This window comes from Cygnus olor, chromosome 4 (assembly GCF_009769625.2).
Source record: "Cygnus olor isolate bCygOlo1 chromosome 4, bCygOlo1.pri.v2, whole genome shotgun sequence".
In the NCBI taxonomy this organism is placed as follows: domain Eukaryota; kingdom Metazoa; phylum Chordata; class Aves; order Anseriformes; family Anatidae; genus Cygnus; species Cygnus olor.
Window position 1 is genome coordinate 13,118,498 of NC_049172.1, and position 24,710 is coordinate 13,143,207.

At 42.8% G+C, this 24,710-nt stretch overlaps 1 protein-coding gene across 1 annotated transcript in view; it reads left to right on the forward strand.

Moving 5' to 3' along the window:
* Positions 1–24,710, forward strand: part of ADGRL3 (adhesion G protein-coupled receptor L3) — a 525,203-nt gene that overhangs the window by 118,691 nt on the left and 381,802 nt on the right.

Here is a 24,710-nt window from a genome sequence, read left to right on the forward strand (position 1 = left end):
GAGGACCTTGCAGTCAGCCTGTAGCCATAACGTCATGGATGTTTTTTTTCCCTTGACTGGACTTTGGTATTTCCGAAGCCCCGGGCTTCTTCCACAAAACACTTTTGTATTGGTGTTTCACTTAAACAATAATAATGTTATGCCCCTGCTAGCTGTGGTGACACTGTTAGCATTTTAATGGCAGTTTGCTGGCATTTTAATGACTCTGCAAGCTCATTTCTGCTCCAAATGAGTCTAGAGAACAGCGTGATGAAAATCTCATCACATCCATGTGTGAAATGATTTGCTGGGAGATAGTACCTGCTAGCATTGGTAGCAGGCTTATTTTCTGACTGTCAGAGCCCTGGCTGATTTTAGTGCTGGATGCTGGAAGCTCCAAAAGCTTGGGACTGTAAGTGTACAAAACACCTTTTCTGGAAAGACTGGTGAGTATTTTTGTGACTACTGAACATATCTATTTGTTAGGTGGAAGGGCTGTGGCCGTGCATATCTGCCAAACAGGTTACAGGCAATAGGGCCTCTTTATTAGCAAGAGGATTAGCGAAAGGCTGGGTTCCCTTTGGGCAGACACTGTTCCACCTCCAGGCAGACAGCAGTGACTGGATGGCATCTGTTGTTGTTGGGAAAGTTTGAATTTCTTTGCTGGTGCTTATGAAAACGCCTGTTGTGGTTATTGTGTGAAGAAGCCACGTAAACACTGGAACCCCCCCAACTTGTATTTCGGTTGAGGCAGATGGTATTTTAGTTGCAGTGCTGATCGTTGCTCAACACTATTGCTTTTTTTCTGTTTTCTTAAGCAGTTCTATGGAAATAGTGCATCAGGAAGTCCTCAGCCAGACCAATAAAATAAACTTTGCTTCTTTGAAGATATTTAAGGCACCTATGCAGGAATAATACTTATGGCACACACACACAAGCTTATTCGAGATGCTTGTGTAGACACGGTTGCATAAATCCCTTGAAGGAAGTGTTCACCAGCTGTTGGTGGGTTTCTCTGGGAAGCCTAGATAAAAGTTGATCTAGGTCAAAGAAGTCTGATGGTTTCTTTTGCTCTTAAGAAACTGTAAGTAACTACATTATTTTCTACCGTGCTAGCTAAATCAAACACAGTTGCTGTTGAATCAAGCCCTATAAAAACACTTAGGAATGAATTCCTAAAATGCTAAAACCTATTTTTCACCTGCTCCAGATGGACAGGTGGATGGCATGCTTTATCTGCTCTTGTCATCAGCTCCCCTCTCTTTTCCTCTCCCTTCCCTAACTTCCTTCTCCTTTGGAGACTGAGGTGTGGTCTATAGGGAGCTCTGTGAAAAAATGAATGCTTCGTACCTTTCTTTTTTCCTGTTTGAGCAAAACTGTTCCTGGTTATTACTTGCCTTTTGTAAAGTCCTTTTATGTGTTTTTTTTTTCAGTGCTTCAGCAAATATTTGGTCATTATATTCTCCTTCTGGCATTCTCTTTCTCTCTTTCTTTCTGGTTGGAGTCCATTTTAGCTGTCCCAAATGGCCCCATGCCACCCTGGGGCCCATAGATCCCATGTCCCATTGGAAGGAGTCTCCAGTGCTGGTGAGGGTGCTCTGCTGGGAATTGCCCAATTTTGCTTCAGGCCCAGCAGCATCCTGTTGCGGCTGCTCTAGAGGTGATGAGTGCTCACTGTTTTCCAATAGTGCAAAGGAAGAAAGGGAATGGGTTTGATTTGCAATTAAAATAAATAAATAAATAAAAAGGAAGACCATCTTACAGGGAAGACCGTGCAGAAGAGCGTAACTTGTTCTCTCCAAGGTCATTTTGACATTGGTTCACGCCATCCTGAGCTACTGTCGTACTTCCCAAGCACTGCACAGCTTTTCCCCTGCCAGCTGAGCTCCCCGCCCAACTGCTTTCCCTGAGATGCTTTACAACACTGTCACTTCCATGCTGCCCACTGATAGATTAGCAGAGCTTCTTTATCAGGGGAGCATGAACCAGAGGAGAAAATTGAGTGCTTCCATGCTGTGAGAGGCACTGTAGTGGACAGACCGGTAGAAAACTGTTTCCCAAATTGTTCTGGCTTGTTTCAACTAAATTAAGTGGTTTTGGAATAATCCCTTTAGTTTACCTGGTGGGAATTTTGTTTTTGCTTAATATTTTTTCTTCTCGGGATGTTGATGAAATGTCAACGTTTCTGTTTCAGCTTTTTCAGGCAGTTCAGTTTTTGCCCTTTTGGAAATACCTGTGTCGAAATAAAAGCAGAGTCAGAGCTGGTATTCTTTTCTATAGGCTTTTCCACCTGGAAGATTAAGTACAAAACTTTTTTTGGAGGAGCTGAGTGCTTAAAAGCTCCTGTTATTCTGGCTGGGAGCTGCTATATGGGACACATTTTGAAAAATTGGCCTTACCTAGAGAAGCTAAGAACTTTTAAAAACTCATCCCTGAATTATTTTACCTATTTTAAAAGTCTGGATTTACTTCCTTGGGGCATACACTAACCTGCTGAGTTAGAGGGTAAAAAAAAAAAAAGAGTAAATTAGGGGAAAAAAACAAAACAAAACACAAAAGCCCCACAACTTTTTTTTTCTTCCTAATATATAACTATTTCCTGTCCCAGCTGCTGCTGGCTGGTTGTCTAGATTAACTTATTTTCTGGACTGGTATAACTGAAGGTGCATATAAATTACATGTTTACCAATGTACTTTTTTTCTTTCAGTTGTTTCAGATTGACATAGACTTCACCCTCTGGACTTGCTGTGTTTCACTCTCTCTCACATTTTACGGAAAGCTCAAAAATCTTTCCCATACTTATTTCCCATTTTAAAATGAAATTGTTACACTCCAAAGCTCAGCAGCACAGTATTCTTTAATGCAATATGCAGTTTGCACTCAGATCACTTGCTCCTGTGTATAATTTATACATGAATCATGAATTACGTTTGGATTCTCAGGAAGCTAAAATAAATTGTGTAGAGCCACATCCAATTATGTAATGAATTCCTCACTGCGAAATTTATGGCAGGGATGTTGCAAAGTGGAACATTGATAAAAGATTTCTAAAAGATTTCCAAAAGATTTGTTGCAGTTCCTCCTTATAAAAATAAACCTCTGTCCATTTTAGGCATAGAAGAGCCATTTTGATTCAAACAATAAAATATTTAAAGGTGCGCGGGATTGTTTCCCATTGTATCTTACATAGTGGCGCATAGATCAAGGAGGAGAAGAAATACTTTAATCAGTTTCACTGAACAAAAGCACTTTCCCAACATGCTATAAAGAACCTGTAGCGTAAGGCTTTTTTATTCTTCTAAAAGCACTTTCCTGACTACATCTAACGGATTTTATTTTGAGGAGCTGTTTTCTGACCCTGGATTTGACATTTGTTATTTTTTTTTAACTCTTCTGAACCCTGGCTTACTTTGCAAAATATGGCAAGTGAGCTTTTACAACACAAGCAAACCACTGGTGTCACTGCCACAAAGCATTGGTAATTTCACCTGTGTTTGTGGCATTTATTTCTTTTAATAGCTTTTTGTTTGCATTTCCTCCCACGTTTCTCACTGTTCCTTGACCCGTTGCCCATGACTCAATTTTCTTTCAGCACTCAGGTAGCCAGCCTTGGGCAGTTTTCCTGAGCAGGACACCCCACTCTTTCCAGTGAGACGTCCTTCAAAACCCATAATATGGCTCATAAAAAGCAGGTATCTGAAGCAGAGGGGTGAACAGGTGGGTATATCCGTGCTGTTGACATTAAGTAGGATGAGGAAGTGCCGCCTACCTTTTCTCCTTCTGATACTGCAGCTCACAGGAGAAACATTTCATGAGTGACCAATGACTTATACCATATAGACATCAATAGCTATTACGGGAATGCTTTTCTTTCTTTGCCTCAGCAAATTTTCATGCTGTTTGCACCATGAGGAGGCAGCTCTTGTGTAGAAAGCGGGATAGTGGTGTCCCAAGAGCTTTGCACCTGCACTTATTTATCCTGCTTCTCTCTGGGGCCCCCAGCTTCGAGTCGTCGTGCCTCTCATCCCAGCACTGCTCTGGGCAGCAGGCACTAACCCACAGCTATGATTTTTTCCTTGGACTGAAATGATTGGCAGGTACCTCTTCCGCTCTATGAGGCTACCTTTTTATGTTCCTGATGCTGCCAAGTCAACACTAATACAAGAAATAAACGTTTAAGCCATGTGCTATCTTCGAAGCTTAGGTTTTATAAACCCAGAAGCCTGAAGGTAGGCATTTGAATAAGGAAACTGGTTTTATTTTCCTAGGTAAGTGGTGCATCTTAGCAGCTCCCGTGGCTTTTTAGAACATATCATTGATTAAAAATAGAAGATAGATTGGCTAGATGAAATTTTGAATCACACCTACACCAGCTAAGAGCTTGGGAGCCTGCACTTGTAATTCCTGCTGGTTTTGAGAGAGGTTCCGCTGGTGGTTTTAATTTTGATGAACGCTCCATGGGTAAAATCTTGGCCTCCTATCAAGCTGGTAACGGGATGTTTGCCATCATCATCGATAGGCCAAGGATTTCCCTGAAGAGGTTTAACATTCCAAGGGCAGAGCATGAAGGAAAGTGCCTGACTTGACACAAAAGCAGCCTCAAACATGCAGGCTCAGATCTTCTGCATGGAGTGAGCTGACCTCTCCTGACAGCACCCACATGGTAGTTTATGTGGCTGTAATTCACGCTTTGCATCAAGGGTTTGATATCTACCGGCACAGGCTGCTCAGAGAGCTTGTGGAGTCTCTGTCCCTGGAGATCTTCAGAGGCTGCCTGGACCCAGAGCTGAGCAGCCTGCGCTGGGTGTCCCTGTTTGACCTGCAGGGTTCCCTTCCAACCTTAACCATTCCATGATTCTCTTTTAGAATGGAAATGTTTGCATGTACGTGCAGTGTCACCTGTGCAGGTAGTGGGCTTGCTCCTGTGGTTGAGCTTCCACATGGCACAAGTGCATGGTCAGGTGCATATCGTTAGCAGGGCTGTTTGCAGGGCAGGTTTTCTTTATTCAGCAGCAGCATTTCCTAACATCGTTTGTATGGATCTGTTGTACAGAATTGACAAACGCATACGTTCCTCTGCTGCTGGGAACATGCACAAAATGTAATTTATTTATGAATTTTTCTTATGCCGTACCGGCAGCAGCTTTTTGTCACTGTGCTATCGCAGGAGTCGTGGTTCAGTCTCCTGTTTGCAGGAGCATTTCATTGCTACACAGGATCCCTCATTGAGGGGAAAGTCAGAATTGGCTGGAGGATGCTGTTGCTGTCTGTGCTATTTAAAATCCCACAGAAGAAGGCATATCTTCTGAGGGGTTCTTCCAAAAATCAAATCGAATTATTCTGTCCCCTTGTGTTTCCTGCAGTGATGACAGAAGTCCAGTTTTATCACATCTGATCAAAGCAGTTTTTGACAAGGCTGTTCTTCATATATACCCAATCCTCATCAGATTGCGTTTTGTGACAAGTGCTTTCCAGCTTGGCAGGTCAGAATGGAGCTGACACAAGTTTGATATCCACACTCACAGCTCAGCTCAAACTAGATGCTTGGCAAAAGAGTCCTGAGTGAATACTCGTTTGACATCAGATTCCAAAGCAAGGTAAAGTGGAGCTGTATTGTTCTGCAGCTTTACAGCTTTCCTTTCAGTCTCACCTAAGCCAAACTTGACTTTTTTCAAGTGCAAATTCAAGCTGAGACAATAATTAGCATCTTGTTTGTTTGTTTGTCACCTTGAAGGAAGAAAGGTCAAATATAGTCTGCCGGAGAACTACTTTGCTTTTCCCCCTTGAAGCATTTAATTAGATTTCTCATGCAATGTAAAAAAGAGACAGTGCTTTCAATACAACAATCAGAGCTTGCTAGAATAGCTTATCCATTTAAGACTTTTTTTTTTCCTTTTAGTTCTCACTGGCTTCATAGCCCAATTTGTAATTTTTCTGAAAAAGTGTCAAGTTTAAACACTTAACCCTTCTTGCAGAGGGGAGTCAGTTTGTTTTGTTTTTAGAAGGGAAAGCTATAAATCAGCACAACGTACAAACAAAACCACTGCTGTGTAACATAGTAAGAAGCGCTTAGAAGATGCCCACGGTGAAAGTCTTATGGCGTGAGCATCTTTTTTTCCAGTATTACATACATAAATCCTGTATCTATAGCTCTTTAAAACCCAATTATTCCCTGTTTTTTGCAACATTTTTTTTGTCTGGATCTCTTTTTTTTTTTTTTTCTTTTTTTTTTTTTCTTTTTTTTTCTTTTTTTTTTTTTTCTAGAGGAAAGGCTTGCTAGATAACTGGAACTGTGCATGTTAGGCGGTGAGCTTGGTTCACTGATCTTCATGATTGGAAGCAATTCGGAGGAGGTCAGAGAGGCAGTACGTATTGGTGGGTTATAGACCAGGCTTGCTGAGTGTCACCACAGCTAAAAACATCCCTAAATGAACATTATTTTTTTTCCTTCAGTTGTGTCCTGGTTCGATGGAGTTAATACAGCAGCGAGGCTGCTTCCCTTATTCTCTGTCTTGCAGTGAAATGGTTCCTCTGCTTGCATGGGCATAGTCCCTGATTTTCTTCAAAATCCACAGCTTCTGCAGTATCTGCAGCAACGTCTCAAAAAGGCAGCTCGGTGTGCACGTATCTAAGTGGTTATTAACAGACTGCATCTAAATGCATGATTTAAAGATGAAAGGCTGTGTAAAAATTGTATGTTTATTTTCTTGTGGGACCCTGAACCAGTTCTTGATGGACCACGTGGGAAGCAGAGCTGTTCCTAGGGGACTGCAGCCTGGCCATGAACGTTTTGTGTGTGTCTGTAACTCAGTTTGATGTACATGCAAACAAACTCATCAATGTCCCAAACTGTGTTCCCTAACACAGCTTCTCTCTGTGCCCAGTGCACTGGGTATCTTTTACCTATGTGTATATACTCATGCACTGTTTCAGGTGTGCATTAAAGAGCATATTTAAACAACAACGACAAAAAAAGACCAAAGCAGAAGAGTGGGTTTGGAATATAACCTGTGTCATGGTATTACAATAACTGGAATTTTTCAGCAATTTCTTTCCCCTTGGTGCTTTCCCATCAATTTTATCCTACAGACAAAATGGAGTTTGTAACAGCTTCTAATCCAGGTCTTTTTGCTGTCATAACTTTTAGCAGTAATGCAAAGCCCCGGAGGGGATCAGCCAACCTGAACATTTCAAATTTTAAACTCCACTAAGTCTTGAGCTATAAGCACGAAGAAAAAGCCTTTCCCAGTCATCCTGAAATCAACTTATTCTGCGCTACCATACCCTCCTCACTCCCTCCTGCAGTAAAACTTTATTTATTTATTTATTTATTGTGAACGTGGAATGAAAACTCTCAAAGGGAAAAATCTTCCTCATCCTTCCTGGGCATGGAGAGATGACTAAGAATAGAAGATGACAGAACACAAGGAGGATTTCTCAAAACCCTCTGCGAGCAGAAGTGCTCCCGTTGACCCCGACCCCAGCCAGCATCCCACAGTCACTAACTGCACCCTACTTTTAGAGTAAGCACCTAAACCTCCTGGGTACAAAGAGGGGAAAGTCGAGGGTCTCAAGGTTTAAATCATAGAAACTATTCTCCAAATGGCAAGACGCCACATTACCCAGAGGAAATTCAGAAGATAGGTTATAATGTAAACCTTCAGAGGGCGGCTGCATATCATTATTATCCAAGAGTATTTTTCTCCTATTATTTGCAGCCATGAAACCTCTGATGATGTTAATCTGGTCATTTCCCCCTCCTTCCCCAAAGTAATGGTAATAAAGTGAGTATCACTCCTGTAAATCCCTCCAATGGGCACCGTTTCTCCAGGCATAAAAAAAATCGTTGTGTCCCGGAGCTGAAGCAACAGATATAATATTTCTCATGTTTTTAACGTGAGAAATGATGCTTTTGGACTTTCGCAGCTTCTAGAACGAGGTGCTTATTTTCTCCCCAGTTTCCACCTTAGGTGTCTGATCTTTCTTTGCTCTGCCTTTCCATATTCCATACAGTGATGAGCCTCACAGGTTCTGCTTGGTGGCTGAAAGAGGATTGCGTGGGAGACTTCGGGGAGATATTTTACAAAGGGATCAAAAGTCAGCAGATCTCCTCATTCCTCACAAAAGCTGCTTGGTGGAAAGTTGCTAAAAAAAAAAAAAAGAAAGGCCATTTTTATGACTGCTTCATTTAGATTTCAGTACCTGAGGCACATCTGTGAGGATGCAGAGGCATGCAGAACTGATTGACACCTTCCCAAAAGGTTCTTCAGAAATGCAGCAGTGCTTGGTGTCAGAAATTAAGATACATACCTTAACAAATGCCCATGGGCTGGAGTCTGTAAAATGAGGAGAGGAAGACAGATTTACTATCGCACCTGGAAGGAAAAAAAAAATCTTAGAAAGTGGGGGAAACAGTAATGTGTTTACTGCAGTCAAAATAGTTCCATGGGCCTCTTTTTTTCAGTGATGGAAATATATCAATTTATTTCTGCAAAACACATTTGTATTCGTACTGCTTAACCATGGCATTAAGATAGCAATTTAAAAGTCAACATTATATTCAAATGTCAGGTGGTTGAGATTTCAGTGATTTCCTAGCAAAAGGGCTCCGACAGGGAACTTACTGGCCGATAGTCTCATATGTGGAAGCAGTCCGTAATGGGTGATTTAGGACAAGGTTATGTGTGAATTGTTGCTCTCATATCTACATCACTCAACAGTTGTGATGAGCTGTGACTTGTGATCAGAATACCAGGACAAACATAATGAATAGTGCCACGATGAGATTAATCGGTGAGTGGTTTATTTCATTTGGGAAGGTTAGAAGAAAGTCCACCAACAAAATCACAGCTCTGCTCGTAGTAGCTGCAGTTGCCCAAGGAGCACTTTGCCTGGGGAACTGAGTGGTATGTCAATAAGGCAAGCATCAGCCAATACATTTATTTTGCTGCTTTGCTCTTCAGTATCTTTGTTTGTTCAGAATTATTCAACAGTAAAAAAAAAAATAAACGGCCCTTAATGGGTAATTGATTTCCATAAGCATTTTGTGTTTGCTCTGTTGATTAGTTGTGATTCTGCAAGATTGTGTCTGTTGAGGTGCACTCGCTGCTTCTGTCAATGTTTGTGTGTGACTTTGCATTTCCTTTCCCTGCATAGTAAGTTGGAAGTCACCGCAAACATTTTGTCCTAGGAAACTGAAGATGGTGGCATAATGTGTTGTACTTTGCAGAATTTGGAGTCATTCAAATTGTCTACTACAATTGCGAAAGGGTTTGGTACAAGTGTTTAGAATCGAAGGTGAATCCATCAGCAGGTTGTGTCTATGTTTTCAGTGATCTTCAGGTCCGGAAAAAGAATAGGAAACATCTGCTTGAAGGGGGTAAAAGGTATTTAGGGGAATATCTAGGTGATAAATATTCACTGACTTGCTTGTGGTTTAAAGCATGCGTGTTAATTATAGCCTTCATCTGGCTTCGATGTAAGTCCTGTTTCTACTACATCTTGTTCCAAGCGAGAGAAGTAAGGAGTCCCACATATTTGAGTAGGAGTAAGGGTTTTTTGTAAATAGCTCTCTACCTTATTAAAATGAGTTCTGCATGTTCAAGAGGAATTGCATTTATTCTAGAGCAAAATGAGGCTTTAAGGACTGGTATTTCTTTTCTCAGGTATATGTCAAAAAAGGGAGCGAGGAGAGCAAGGAACAGTCTTATGGTGTCCTTGGGTGCTGCTGCCTGGACATTGTGGCTAGTTATTGTCATCAGAATTGCAGCTGGTGGTACAGGACACCAGCCTTGCCTTCCCCGGAAGGTTACTGGGGCATCTCCAGTTTTTGGTTACAGCCGTACGCAGGAGGGGAATGTGTTTATTTTGCTTGTGAGCTCCAGTCAGCTTAAAAAGGTGCAAATTAATAGCGCTAACAAAGGGTAGGATTCAGACGTGGTGTATCGTTAGGAGCACAGCTGTAATTCACTTATGATATATTAAAAAAAACAGAAACACCACAAGCTGCATTAGGTGGTGTTGATTGCCGGTTCCCTCCCGCATAAACGCCATTAGATGCCTAAAGTTACAAATTGCTTTAATAACTTTCACAACTGATTGGTAATCACCCTGCAGTTAATGAAATAGGGAAAACACCTCTTGCTAAATGCATTGTCTTCATTTTCTCCTGCATAATTTCCAAAGTGGAGAGATGATTTCCTATCATGCCCATAGTAGAAGAAAGGTCATTTGTTAAGTTTTACTCATATTCATGTTTCTATTTTCCTTTCTCAGTTCAAAAACGTATATCCAAGCTCATTCTCTGATACCTTGTTGCCCAGTGTGATTTTGTGCATATGCTCCAGCATTTTACTTCCAGTTAACTCCAGTGAAATCTTTGCCAGCTTAATGGAAACGATGCTGAAGACAGCTTTGCCAGAGGTGTTCTTGCTGTGTGTCCATCCAGGCAGACGGAGAGCTGTGCTGTAAAATTCCTTAGTAGCACTTCAACCCATCATCACCTAAGGCATTATAAAACCACTTGAGGTGGAGGATGGTAATTCAGGATGGACTTGTTTGGATGTGTTTTTTTTTGTTGGTGGTGGTTTTTTCTTTGTTTGCTTGTTTTGTTTTGTTTTGTCTTCCCAAAGTGGCAAGAGTTACAAGAATTGGAAAAGTCCCATAAAATTGTATCGTCATTTAAGGATAGAATTAGTGGCCACTAGTTAATGATGCAGGGATTAAATACATGGCACTGAACTGAGGCCAACGCTTTACCTCTTGCTGCTGATAGATTTCAGAGGCCTTAATGTCCCTTAACAAACATCTGAAGGTAATTTCAAAGGGTGGGGGAGGTTATGGAAAAGAGCACCGTGGTGTTTTATAGTTGAGATTGCCTATATATTAGACAGCTCTGACAGAGCGTGTAATTAATTTTTTAAGTGTTTAGACTAAAGAATAAATAACAAGTAATGCATACGGCACATTTTATATGTTTCACGTGCGCTATAGTTGTGCTAGATGTTAAGCCATATCTTTATTGTGGTTTTGAACAGAGTCGACGGATGTAAAATTGGCCATTTAGGGTCAGGTTTTTTTTCAAGTGTATTTAACACACGGTTTAGCGTTGAAGCACTGTGGCCTGGTTTTGGAAGCTGTTTTGAAAGCACCCAGGCTGTGCATCAGCAAAATTCAGGAGCGTAGTGGTGGTTTCAGCCATTCTTGCTACCTTCAAAATAATCAAATGATTTTTTTTTCAACAGACTCTGCTGCCAGTTAGTATCTAAATGGGTGCTGAGCGCTTTTGAAATTCTGGTCCTTAGCTTTTATATGATCTATAATTTTATATGCAGTGCATCTGAAGAAGAATATGTATGATTCATATGCACATACAGGAACCAACACAGAGGGATAATTTTAATATAAATCCCAGTGCTGTCTGTTTGTTATGTTCTGAAACGTTGCATGGAATAATTCAAATATTTATAGATGGTAGTTCAGCTGCTGCTTTGCTTGCAGCATTTGCCTTTTTTTCGAGTCTCAATTGAGCTGTTCTTCCTTCCTTCCTTTGCACTGAAAACATTGCCTGTGCCCAGCACCATCCTTCTGCTTCATCCTCTTGAAACTCAAACTGTGAAACACGTCTTAGGGTCTGGGGCTCTGTTTTCTGCTGCAGGCACTGAGGCTGTGCCAGGGAGCAGGGCTGTATTTCTTTGCCATGGTCCCTGTCAGGAACGGAGGAGTTCGCTTTGCTCCCTGTGAAGCGTGCCCTCTTGGGGCACCTAAGACAGACCAGATGTTTAAGGGCTCCTTGCACGCAAAAGTAAGTTATTGCTATACTAAATGCGAAGCGATGATTAGGAGGGTGTTAACATTTGCATGTTCTTGCTGAACACACACAGTGTCTTGGCGTGGCAGTCCCACCTTCGGGGCTTGCTACAAAGCAGCTTCTTTGCTTCTCTACAGCGAAAAAAAAAAGAGGAGTTTTCTTTTCTACCAGGGAAGTCCCAAGGTGCCCCAGGTTGCTCGTAGGTTTGAGATTTGCCTGGAAAGCAAGGCTCTTATAATTATACCTAGAGCCTTGTGTCTGTCATCAGCCCTGTGGGTGGGGGGGGTGGGAATTTAATCAGCACACATAAAGTCGCCTGTTTAGGAAGCTGCACATTTTGCATGTTTTTCTTTTTGCTTGTGCTTAATTTTTTTTTTTGCCGCCTGGCTGGGAGATAGGGCAGCAGTAAAGTTGTCAACATTGAGAAGTGTAATATAATATTAAAATGCTATAGTTCCCATTGAACGGACGATGGCAAGAAGTTATTTTAATGGTCTTGTTGAGAATTGTGCTTTCATAGACTCTTAAATTATTGCAGACTCTGCTGCTGGGATATGTATGGGAAACAGCCATTTTAATTAGGAAGATACACTTGGAAATGAAAAGTCATTTTTTAAAGGTAATTTCCTTCATGAGTGTTTTACTGACCTCTTGAATTTATTTACCACACAGACCCAGCAATAAAATAGGTATTTATGGGTTAGTTTTTAATTAGAAATAATGGCTGCTAGAGTCGAAGTGATTAATCATTTTATCCATACAGGCTGTGGTAGTAGTCCCAGTGAAAGACAGTTGCATTGACAGTTTAGAGAGTGATCTAAGTGCCTGCTTTGTCCTTAAACACCACCACCAGCAATGCAAGCACAGTTTGGCTTGGAAGTCAGGCTCTAGTGCTCTCGTGAACTTGACACATGGGTGAGTAAAAAATCTCCGCTTGTGGAACAAAGTTCACTTTTTGGCCTTCTGGGAGTCACTGACGTTCATAAATAATGCTAATTAAAAAAAAATAATCCAGTGATGTGATTTTTTTTCTGCATGCAGATCAGGCTTGCAGGGAGTCAACCAGTAGCGACAGATTTATGGTGCGAGTATTCATGACAGCAGGCTCGCTGCTGAAAGGCCTGGGCAGATGCAAGTGTGCATCATTTCGGGAAGGATCACAGATTTTTAATCAGCCTTTTGTTTTGTGGCTGGGAAGCATGGGGATAGAAATTAAAAGAAACCCAACTTAACAGCTTTAATAGCCTCGAAAGAGAGAGGCTAAGAGTTTGGGGAGAGTGGCACGAGGAAGATTTTGCATGTAATGCCAGTTAGCTTTATTAAGCTTTGTATCGACTCATATATTTCCTTTACTCTCTCTGCCTGAGGAGTTTTTCACTCCATACTTCAAAATGCATCACAGTATACATTTCAACGGGTAAGAAACAAGAGCCAGTGCATATCATTTTCTGGAAAGTAATGAAATGTCATGGCAAGAGCATGAAATAAATGTATTTTTATGTACTCGTTTTAGAAATCAATGTAGTGATAAGATTTGGCTTTTTATTAAAGGTTCTTTCCAGAACTACTTTTGCGTAACCAGTATGCTAAAGCAGATGGATTTAGTGGAAAATGTGTTGAGCGTGTCTATTTGAGTACTAGTATAGTATTAACGTTATATCTATTAGTGCTTTTGAGGTCTCTGTTCGGGCACTGTATAAGTCTCAAATATCAAACCACCCTGTCTGTGTCAGATGAACCAGAGAGAAGGGCAGACACCCCAGCCTGCTTTGTGGATTTGCAGAGATGCTCTGATCCCAGGGAAATACCCACCTTCACGAGGAGAGCCTCTACAGGAGACTAACAGGTTTTGACCACCATTAATGAAAACAGACAAGGCCAGAAGGTCTGGGAAAGCAAGCACCTGGACTGGGGCAGGATGTAATTGTGGCGATAACCGTGCTTGGAGTTTGACTAAACACGTCCTCTGCATCCAGGGAGCTGCCTGCCTGCCACTAATGGCTCTCCTCTACCTACCTTTCACTCCGAAAGTCTGTTAATTATCTCTACAGGAATCAAGGTGCTTTCTTTCTTTCCAGTATCCATAGGAACCCATCGGGGATGAAAAAGCCTGACATTTTGATTCCCGGCTTTTGTTTCCATAATAAAAAATAAAGGCATAATGGATGAGATGAAGCAATTTCGTTCAGTCTGCTCATCATGGCAAGTTTTATGATTAGCCTGAATCCCACTACATTTTATTTTATTATGCCTCTGTTTGAGTTTGCAGTATCACTACTGCAAGGAGAGCCTGCTGCAGCCCAATTTTTAATAATGTGTGTTTTCTCATAAGCTTAGTGTTTACCAGGTAAGCTTGAAATTTCTCACTGGCTTGCCTAATTTCTGAGTTGGGTGCAGAAAACAAATTGCTCCATGCCTATGTGTCCCCGGCCTGTAGATTCGATCCCATCCTGTCTAATGTAGGCAAAAGAGAGGCAGGGCAGTGTCATACTGCTCACTAATTTTGTTAACAAAATGGGCTTTGCAGAGCCACTTAAATTCAGTTTGCATTTGGAAAATGAAAACATGGTGCAGCGTAGTCTGCTGGCAGATTTACATGCTACTTGGGTATTTTCAGAAGTAATAATCAAATATTTTGTTGTCATGCACACATGGTTTCTGTTTGAGCTGTGGTCCTCTTGTTTAGCTTGGTATGAAAGTGAATGAATGTTGTTGCTTGCACGTTGCAAAAGTCCGTTCATGGGAGTACTGAAATGGTCAGCTGCTCTGAAAGTGCTGTTTATTGACTTGAAGAGCAGTTGAGAGACAGTTTTGTCATCCTCTGAAACTCCATGTGGTGCTCCACAGCACGCAGGATGCTGTAGACACCCTGCAGCAAGGTACCCACCCCGACTCCCCATGGGTCCCAGTGCAAATATTGCTGGATCTGAGAACTTTTAGGTCGAGACCTTACATGTTTCACCCTCTTAGAAGCCTCTTGCCTTCCCGGGCTGAAATTTTTGGTACTTATCTCCCATAAAGAGGCTTCTTATTTTAACTACAATGTCTTAAATTGTCCTTTTGACAAAGGGACAGTGGGACAGCATGCCCACGCTGCTGCACCAGGATGGATAAAACACGCCATGATGACACAGCAAGAGGTGAGAAGGGAGAGATTTGAGATCCTGATGCTGTCAAAATCATTAATGAGGTTTCCATGGATTTCAGCATGAGCCAAGATTTGCCATTAAGAATTCTGGTGAGGATCTAACTGCACATAAGCCTGTTAATGGCTCAGAGCCGATGGCAGGGGAAATGGGAGGCTTCATCCCTCATTTCCAAATTTGCAAGGTTTCTCCTGTCTTCCCCTTCGTTGCTCGAGGCCAAAGGAGCCTCAGCTAGTTAAAACTGGTGGTTGGGCAGTCTGGCAGCTCCTCCGCTGTTTCCTTTGGATCAGAGTGAGCAACCTGAAGAACGAATAAAATGGACACAGGCCAGCCTTCACTTAAAGCCTCAGCACATATTTATTCCTGAAGAGGTACGAGGTCTGACATAGTAGGAAAGCCCTCTTGGTGGAGGATGATGGCTGCCTGCTGGAAGCTGGCACAAGTAGGACTGCTTCCGAGCATGTGGTGGTCATCACGGAGCTGGGCATTGCTTCACGTGGGGCTTGAAGCAGGTTTTGGCTGCTCCTGACTCTTCACGTGTGTGTGTGTGTGGGAGCGAGCAGCCTCTCAAACCATTTTCTTTTCAAAGGTATTTTTTAGGAAAGGCTGCTAGTGAGACTTCATTTATTCTTCAGATAGAGATCCTATTTGATAGTTTACAGCCAGTATGTATGAAGTAAGTATGGCTTTCATTAAAACGGAGACGTATTTTATCTCAGCTGGGGAATGGGGGAAACATGGGCAATAAAGCCAATATTGTAATAGAGTCTCCCTTTTTAACAGCAAGCTGTGTGCTGCACTTCTGAAAAGCTTGCAGTTCTGGGGCCTGAGCTGATCAGAGCTCAGCGTGCTCTTTTTTTGCTGCCTTATCACCCTTGTTAACTTTTCAACTTGTCAAGTGCGTGGTGGTTTATGAAATTTTAAAGCTAACAGTGTGCTGTGCAGGGATCACGGCGATACAGTAGACTTTTGAGTGCATCCTGAGATGAATAAATCATGAAGTCTCAGAAAGTTGCAATTAAACAACCCGAACCTGGATGCTTGAAATATTATACCTGGGTTCGTGTGACTTTAAATGAGCAGCAGGGCTGGAATTGGTCCGCACTTGAACTGGAGATCAGCAGAAGGAAAAATACATAGATGTCTGTGGCTCGTGTTTCTTCCTAGGCATCAGACTGATATTTACGGATCTGAAATGGAATTATTGTTGATGGAGTCGATTGCCTTCAGCTCAAACAGGTAGACATAATCCCACGGGAGATGGAAGTTGCTCGGTCTGTTTTCCCCGTGCAGTGGCTTCCTTAGAAATGAAGCTAATCCCGTGTTTGATGCTTACTTAGTTGGTGACCTTCCTGTGTTTTGCCAAGGCTCCATGAAGATGCTGCAGGTTATTATATTCATTCCTGTTAGAATCCACTATGGCTTCAGCAGTTACATTGCGACTGTGGGTCAAGCCAGGGTTACATTAACTTTTCATCCCCCCCCGCCCCGGCTTCTGAGTTGCATTTCAGACATATCTGATTTTCCGCAGACTTGAGACAAGAGGCTGATGCGTCTCATGCTTGCATCAGTTCTTATTTTAGTTTTCCCCTTGAAAAATGTGGAGAAAAAAAATCAAAAATCCAGGCACTCACCACTGGGGCTGGTGTTTGCTCTGCCTTTCACAAGGGTCTCTGTGGGAGTCGTGCCTTTCCTGCCAGCAGGGACACACTGTGATTCACATCTTTGACTTCACGAGCGTGAGTAATCTCACTGACTTCAACAAGATTACTGTGGCGTTTAAAATAAGACCGCGTTGTAAAGGTTTGTGGGATTATGAGCCCAGATAGATCTGTTGTGTGACTAGTCATTGAGATTTTGTTTTAATTTCTCCTTTTATGAGTTGGAAAAGTCAATAAAAAATAATGCGAAACACATGCATTATTAAGGCAGAGACTTAGCTGTGGCTCTGTCAGGAAGTTCACAGTTAGGGCTTTTGCAGGAACCACAGGTTTATTCTTCCTTATGCATTTCCACTGTAAAAAATGTGCATTATGCATTCACATGTATGGACTGATAACACTCCATCTAAGGTCATTTTTAACTGAAAGCCAATCTATTCGATCATCCTGCTGGGGCCAGGTGGACATGCCACTTCACCTTGATTTTGTGTGTTTCTGTTTTCTCTGCTCTGCCATTTCTTGATACGGCTCTTATCGCTGCAGTTTCCAAATGGCTTCCAGCAGTGCACATCTGTATGAGCTCTTTCATCTGCTCCCCAGGGAAAGAAGGATGTGAAGTCAAGTGTTTTGGTTTGCAAGGTTTATATAATCATGCGCATGTGTATGTGGGTAGCGTATATGTCTGTGCTATAGCAGAAAAGGGAACTCAGTGCAAAATCACCGTCACACCCCAAGCCGGTCTACAAGGACCCTCGCGGTAATGGCTCAGGACATGAGCTTGACTGGGACATTTTTCATTTTCTGCAGGCTGAAAAAGGTTAAAAGTCACAGGGCTGTAGAGTAACTGTGTAAAAAGTGTAAAAAGCCCATCAGTTACGTGGCAGAGAGAATGCACTTCAGCCCGCTGCACACTGCAGGATTTCCCAGAGCTGTATGTAAAGGGGGACCTGCATGTGTACAGCTCTGGAGCCATTCACCCCATCGTCTTCTGGCCTCTTCTTCTAGGTCTTCCCCTGGCTCTGAAAGCCAGGTGCTGACATGAATGCCCTGTCACTGTCCCTCACCTTCAGATGCCAAATAGATCCAATGGTAAGGGTTCACATGGGGAACATTAACACTGGGAAAATGTCACTGGAAATACATAAACATAATGGTTTTATTTTATTTCATCTTGCTTTCTGAAAATTGACTTAGATTTTTATTTTTTTTTCCATGAAAGCTTTTAAAAATGCTATCAATATTAACCTACCAACAAAAGTTCTTCATTTGTGTGAAAACCATGTTTATCTTGAGGGGGAGGCTCATGCAGCTGCAAGATAATACGGAGTTTGCGTGTACCTAATTTAGGTTTTAAAACAGAAAAGCTGTTGAAACTGATCGCTGAGATTTGAGAATACCTATGACATGAGGTGTACGTCTGTCTGAGATAAACCTCAGCTGACAAGAAAGAAGAAACACTTTGTTTTTATCAGTTCCCATCAACATTTCGTTGAGGAGACGTGTGTGCGGCAGTGGCAAATACAGGGTCTTTGTTCGGGACAGGGGAATGGTTCTCTCCCACGCGCAGCCTGTATAGGATGGGGAATTCAGGGTCTGGTTTCATGGGTGTTCTTCCGCAAGGTTTTTTTGGCTCATTTTACTTCAGCTAATACTATGCCTGAGCTGTTTTCATCGAGATGTTCCTTAAAGGAGAATAATTTGAGCATGCAGTCCTTCCCTTGCCTCTCCCTCCCCTTCCCGGCTCTTCAGTAATTGTATCCTGGTTCATATTCATTTGGCGTGCTAATTGTTAAGAGTTTAGAAATAAGAGACTTGGCAAGATGTAGAAGAATTAAAGTGAGTGCCCTTTTGTCTGCAGAAACAATGGAAGCTAATAATTATTACCGTTATATTTTGGTTGTTAAAACTTCTCTCTCCTGAGCTCCATTTCCCAAACCTCTGTTTTTCCTTTGACAAAAAGCAGTCTGATTTGATGTACATGGGCAATACTTCAGAATCCATCACTCATAGCCACAGCCTTCCCAGCCTCCTATATATTAACAAGCAGATGTGTCATCCTTCAGACTGCTCAATAATAGATCTTTTTAAGAACTGCTTTTCCTCTGTGGAGTTCAGTTACTCCAGAACTAGAATTTAAGCACTGCTTTCATTTTATATAGAGATATCAGAAGGTACTCAGCTTAATGTAGAGTTGTATATTTGCATTTGCAGAACATTTTGTCTTCCTTTACTTTCTTTGCAGATGTAAGGTTTGGAATGCCAAATAGCTAGTTAAGTTATATAGCGTGCACGGAGAAAATAATGTTAATGTCTAACTGTCTGGTTCGTTTTGGTGTTTTGGTTTTTGTGTGCGTTTTTTTTTTTTTTTTTTTTAAGCATTTATCAGTTTCAAAGGAGCCTAAGAAACTCCAGAAGTATGTTGAACCTAAAGTTTGTTTTTCTTTTCTTATGATTCTTGCAAAATTGACCCCAAATTTGACAGAACACTCAACTTGTCTCATCCCCGCCGTTAAACATATAGAGGAGCTATGGCAGTCTTCTAAGAAGACATAATGAAAAAAGCCTCAATAAGGTTAAACTTCCATTAATAAGCACGTTTCTATTCACCCAGCACATGGGTGGGCACTGGCTCATGAGTACACACTCATCACCGAATTACAGAGTGGCAATTAGAGCCCCACAGATAAAGTGAATTCATCTGAGAAAGGTGGCCCAAGCAGTCACATTTCTGTCCTACATTTTTACTTTGAACACAGAGGTATTTCAAAACCGTGTTGCTCTTTTTCAGTGTGAAGAATAGGTTTTATGAAACGGTTGTAGGTATGCCTCAGACACAGTTCATTGTTTTGCCACCTTTGGCACAATAGCCCTATCTATAGACATGTGTCTGAATGCACAATCCTTGGGAGCAGTGGAAAACATTTGTGATGTTTGCTTTAAAAGAGAATTAGTTATAGCCAAATTCCCAGTCTTCCACGAACTGTGCAGTCATTGCATCCCTGTTTCGTACATTATTGCAGGTGGGAAGCAACATTGGCCCTGCACACGCAGACCACTTGACCATTTCCAGGTCCTACTCCAACCCACCCCAGCCTTTGCTTCTAAACCTCTGGCTGAGCGTACGAAGGCTTTGCATGCAGAAGGACAGCATTTGCTCGTTTACCCCTGTGAAGCACACTAATTTTGGAAATCTCATCTGACCAACTGTAAAACTCTGTTTGGCAGCAGACTTAGCAGGGGGAAACGGGGTAAGCCCAGATTTCCTCACCTGGCTGCTAGCTCCTGAGGATGCAGGGATGCTACCCTGGTCAAAGCAACAATTGAGTTGCAGGGGCTTGCTCCATAGTTTTCCTTTGCTGTTTTCCTCCCTTGTCCAAGCCTTTTGTGTGTCCACGCTGGCCAGAACCCTGTGGATGAAAACCAGAACCTACCTGTTTTCTATTAATTTGAGCCCCTCCTGCCTTCAACTGAAAATAACCAGGGCTCTGACTGGCAGGAGGTGACCCAGCTGGAACAGGGCAAGGATGTAAAAACGTGTTGGAAGGGAGGAAGAGGGCTGGGAGCCTCCGAGAAACAGGACAGCGATCCACATCCACTGTGAGCCTGGGCATGCCAAAAGGCAAGACCCATTAAAAACACAGCATACAAATTCACTATAGGTGCAGGTAGGTCTGCATGGCACGTGTTGATTTTAGTGGCATGTGTCATGCCGGGGGTTTGCAAAACAAAGCACCTTTGTTTTTCAAATAGAGTGATTCAGGGGAAAAGGTTCCTGTTAGTGGCAGAATAGAAGTGCATCTTGGTAGCAAGTGAGAGGTGAAGCTCAAGATGGAGATATGCCATGAAAAAAAAACAACAAAAAAAAACCAACAAAACACACCCAAAACCACAGAGCTAAAAGCACAGCATTTATTCTGAAAGCGTGAAGCAGAGGCAACCACAAAAGAAAAACATGGAAGTGGGATGTGGTCAAAGCAGCAAAGTGCAGAAAGGATGTCTTCAGGACAGCACACTGAAGAAAAACAAACACAATAAGATGACTTTCTCTTAAGGCCGTAAAAGAGGATGTTGTAGTAACCAAATCATAATGTAACGAGGAAGGGCTCTGGCTTTTCATGGATCTGTGAGCTGCTCCCTTCTCAGCTGCAATGAGGTAAATCTGTGCATGCACAACACAGCCCTAGTCTTCAGGATGTGCCCTGTTTATCAGTGTGCCCCAGGAAAGATGCAGCAGCTGTGCAAGAGCTTGCTCTGCCACCTGTGAGTACTGGGACACAGTGAGGAAGTCAATGGCATCCCAGGGAATGAAAGAGGGAAAGGCAAAATTGGGGTGTGGGGGCTGGGAAGTTAAAAAATAGGGCAAAATGGCCCCAGGCTGCTCCTCACATCGTGGTTAAAATTTTTGTAATAAAATGGTTTTGGAGGGGAGGCCGCATGGTGGGGCTCCCCCGTGCAGAAGGAGCATAGTTTCCCATGTTATGGCGCTAAAGATGGTTTTATCCTGAGATCTCATGGGCAGCTTGTTGTAGTTCGTGTTTTGTTTTAACTCTGGTGTTTTCATTTTTGAGTAAAACATTAGCTTTTAATTTTGAGCTCGTGTCTACTAATTAGTCACTCATCTACTTCCAAGTTGCATCTAACAGCTGAATTTTACCTGCCTTTCCCTAGGCAGTGGGCTGATTGGCATCTCCTCCTCTATCCAGCTGCCTGCATTCACAAATCATGAAAAATCAATTTATCTCTCTACCCTTCCTTCAAACATGATTGAAAGCAGCCAGTGGGTTCAGAGGTATAGGGCAGGAAGACAAATAAAGAGACCAAAAAAGTGGGTCTGTGTTGTTCTTGTTTCCTTAGGAAACAAGCAGAAAGCTTACACCCCTAAATTATGGGGGGGGGGGGGGGGGGGGGGGGAGAGACTGTATCTGGAGACATATTGCTTTTTAGTTTTAAACAAATTTAAATTTGTTTAGCAAATTTTGTTAATTAATTAATTTTGTTAGTTAAATTTTGTTGCTAAGTGGCAGAGATTTTTTGTTTTAAATGTGGTGGAACTTCTGCCCAACCTTAATTTCAGTTTTCTTGTGCAGTTGTCATTTGATGGGGTTCAAAACCACAGTGTTTTCTGCTTCCTGAAACTGGAAGGAAGGTTTCTTGCCGTTGCAAGGGAGAAGTGCAAAGTACCTGGCTCGGTGCTAGAGCTTTGGTTGTAGAAGCATTTCTTAAAAAGTACTAATTGATTCTAAAAACGAAGTCATTATGTAAATGTTTATAATTCTGGGTTGCTCTGAGAAGCTTCGTTAGGAGGAATACAAGAGCAGGAACTAATTTTGCTGATGTGCAAAGGTGAGCTGCTGTGTCCGGAGGAAAGGCTGCGAAGTGAAAGAGGGATTCAGGTGCTCCCCCTTCGCTGGCTCTGTTGTGCGATGCCATTCTCCAGGCGTCTGCTTCCCTTTCGGTTTTGTTTTACAGGGCGATGTCTTCAAATATATGGCATCAGATTACACTTTTATCGTCTGCCATGAATCCCTCATAACAGTAGGATGGTGTGGAGGTGTGCAGGCAATACTGCATTATAGGGAAGCATTAGGAGCCTCTATCTCTACCAGTAATGTCCAATTAATGACCACTGAGATAAGCTAACGAGAAGTCAGGGCTACTTAGAGCTTTAACTCGTTATTTCTTGACCACCCACAGACAAAGAGGCCATTATTTCTATATTTTTACTTAATGACTATTTCAGATGAGTACAAGGGCTTGCTTCGCACCCTGGGGGACTGCCCGAACGTTTTGCTTCCAGCCTGGGAGATACTTGTAGAAAAATCAGGTAACAGAAAATCGCAGATTTCAGTGGAGGCTGGAAGATGCTTGTGTAGCAGCCACTCAGCTGAGCAGTACCCATCACAGGGCTTGGACTTTCTGCTTCTTGCCTTGCTTCTGTCACTGATCCCAGAAGAGGGACCACCAGGCAGTGGAAGCCCATTTGTGGTGGTGAGTCTGGGGCCAGCACTCAGCTCTCACATCTGCCTGAGCAATATCCTTAGGATTTTGATGACACCTGATGTTTTGCAGGTGACCTGAGAGACCAGTTCTCTCGGGTGTGCTTCAGCAGATGTGAGTTTGCTGCCTCAAAATGAGGCACAGATCTTGCTACCTTCCCTCCCATGGAAGTAGAATCAACTACCAAAAGTCCCATCGGATTTACTGCGACAACTCAGCGAGAAAAAGTAGAGATGTCAGAGTAGGTATAATTTCATGTCTGTTGGTCATCAGGTTTTCAAAACTATAGTGAAAGGGGAAATCATCATTTAATTTAGCAGGCACTTTGTGTGGTGTTCTGGCTTTACTTACGCCTGTGGGTACACCACCATTTAACAGCCCTGGGGATGTGCATCACACTCTGTATGTTGGGTTTTTGGGGCTCCACTGGTCTTGTCTCAGAGCTGGGTGTTTAATGACTGGCACTAATAAAAGTTATTGACCGGTTGAGATCGCCTGGAAGGACAAGAGGAGGCAGGAAAAATCTTGAAAGACTAAAAATAACTTGGACTGGCCAGGTGATGTCATTAGATAGAGAAAGCCAAACAAGATGCCGCTGTTACCTCCTTCGATAATAATAAGTGCCCCAACACAGAACTGTGGCTGGGGACCTTCAGCACAATTTGAGGGAAACCTGTGGCACCTGGGAAAGCTGTGACAGCTGTAACTTTGCTGCAGACACCCACTTCATGCTGATGGGGACACACTTCCACCTGCTGCTCCCCTGCTCTGTGGGCACCAACACTTGTTGCTGCTGGGAGCCATGGGTGCGCTGTGCTGGATGTGCCCTTTGTTTTAAAAAGTCAAAACTCTGGATTTTATTGCTTCCTCCTGTACAGTCTCGCTGCCTTGCACAGTGCAACTGTGTGATTTCCCAGGTTTTATAATACAGGCTTCCTTCATAAGGGCTTTCATTTTTATTTTTTGTTTTTAATAAGGTTGCTAAGCAGAGTGGTAGGAGATGATAGGTGAATGCCTTTTGGTATCGCCCAGGCGTCAAATATAACTGCTTTGTAATAACAGAAAGGGACAGACAGGGGAGCCCTTGTAAATATGTTTAGAGAGGCAGTGGAGGTGATACAGAGGCAGGTTTGTATCTGTGGCTTTGGGAGGGAGGACAGTTAGCTGTTTCCATGCACATCCCATTCTGCGGCTGTACTGTGTCCGTCCCAGGAGACTTGCAGCATCCCCAGAAGGGAAGGGAATAGCAGGGAGGGAGTAAGGAGATGTCTGTGGCCAGGCTGCCCAGGTGTGCCCGTCAGCCCCCAGACCTTCCCCTTCCCTCTGGAAGGAGGTGTTATAGCTCCCAGCTGCATGCAGGGTGGAGGTGCTCAGCTCTTCTCCTGCCAGGAGGCTGCCAGCCCGTGGGGGTCCTGTTTGCAGCTCTTTGGGAGGTTTCTGATATAGGATGGTGAGAGGGGACTGCTGGGGAGGGGGGTATTGGTATGCAAGGCAGTGTTTTAGTGAGCTTTAATGTTAATCAGCAAAAAATGTGCTTTTCGGGGCTGTGTTTGTGAGGTCTCTCAAGCTTTGAAAGAGATGGGGTTTGGGTGAAATGAAATCCAAGTGTTTGCAATGTGGGGCTAAGTCTGTTCCTGTTGCACTCATCGGCTGCTGCTCTGATGTGTGCCTGGCTGGCTTGCCGGGGCCTCCTCTGCTCCTTACTGCTGTCATTGCTCCTCCTTTTGCCTAGAATACAGGTCATGCCTTCAAGGGCATCGTGAAGGCTTAATTTTCATCTCAGGCATGCAACCCAGTGCCCAAACAGATGAGTTTTTAAAATGAGTGAGCATTGGTGATGTTTGCAACGTTCCTCAGCCAGGGGTGGAAATGAGAAATAGGAGATGAAGGCTGTGTTATTTGCTGCCTCATATAATTGCTCTTTGAAAGGGTTTATAACGTTTTGGTTACTCGGGGAAATGCAGAGGTAAGACACAAATAGGTTGTGGATAGCTTCACGTCTCCAAAGCCCTGCCTTCATTACGATGCAGCACGAGTTGCTGCTGGCACCAGGACAAATTCCACTGTAAATTATGCGTGATTTACATGAGAAGCTCATTAATTCCCCGACACCGGAT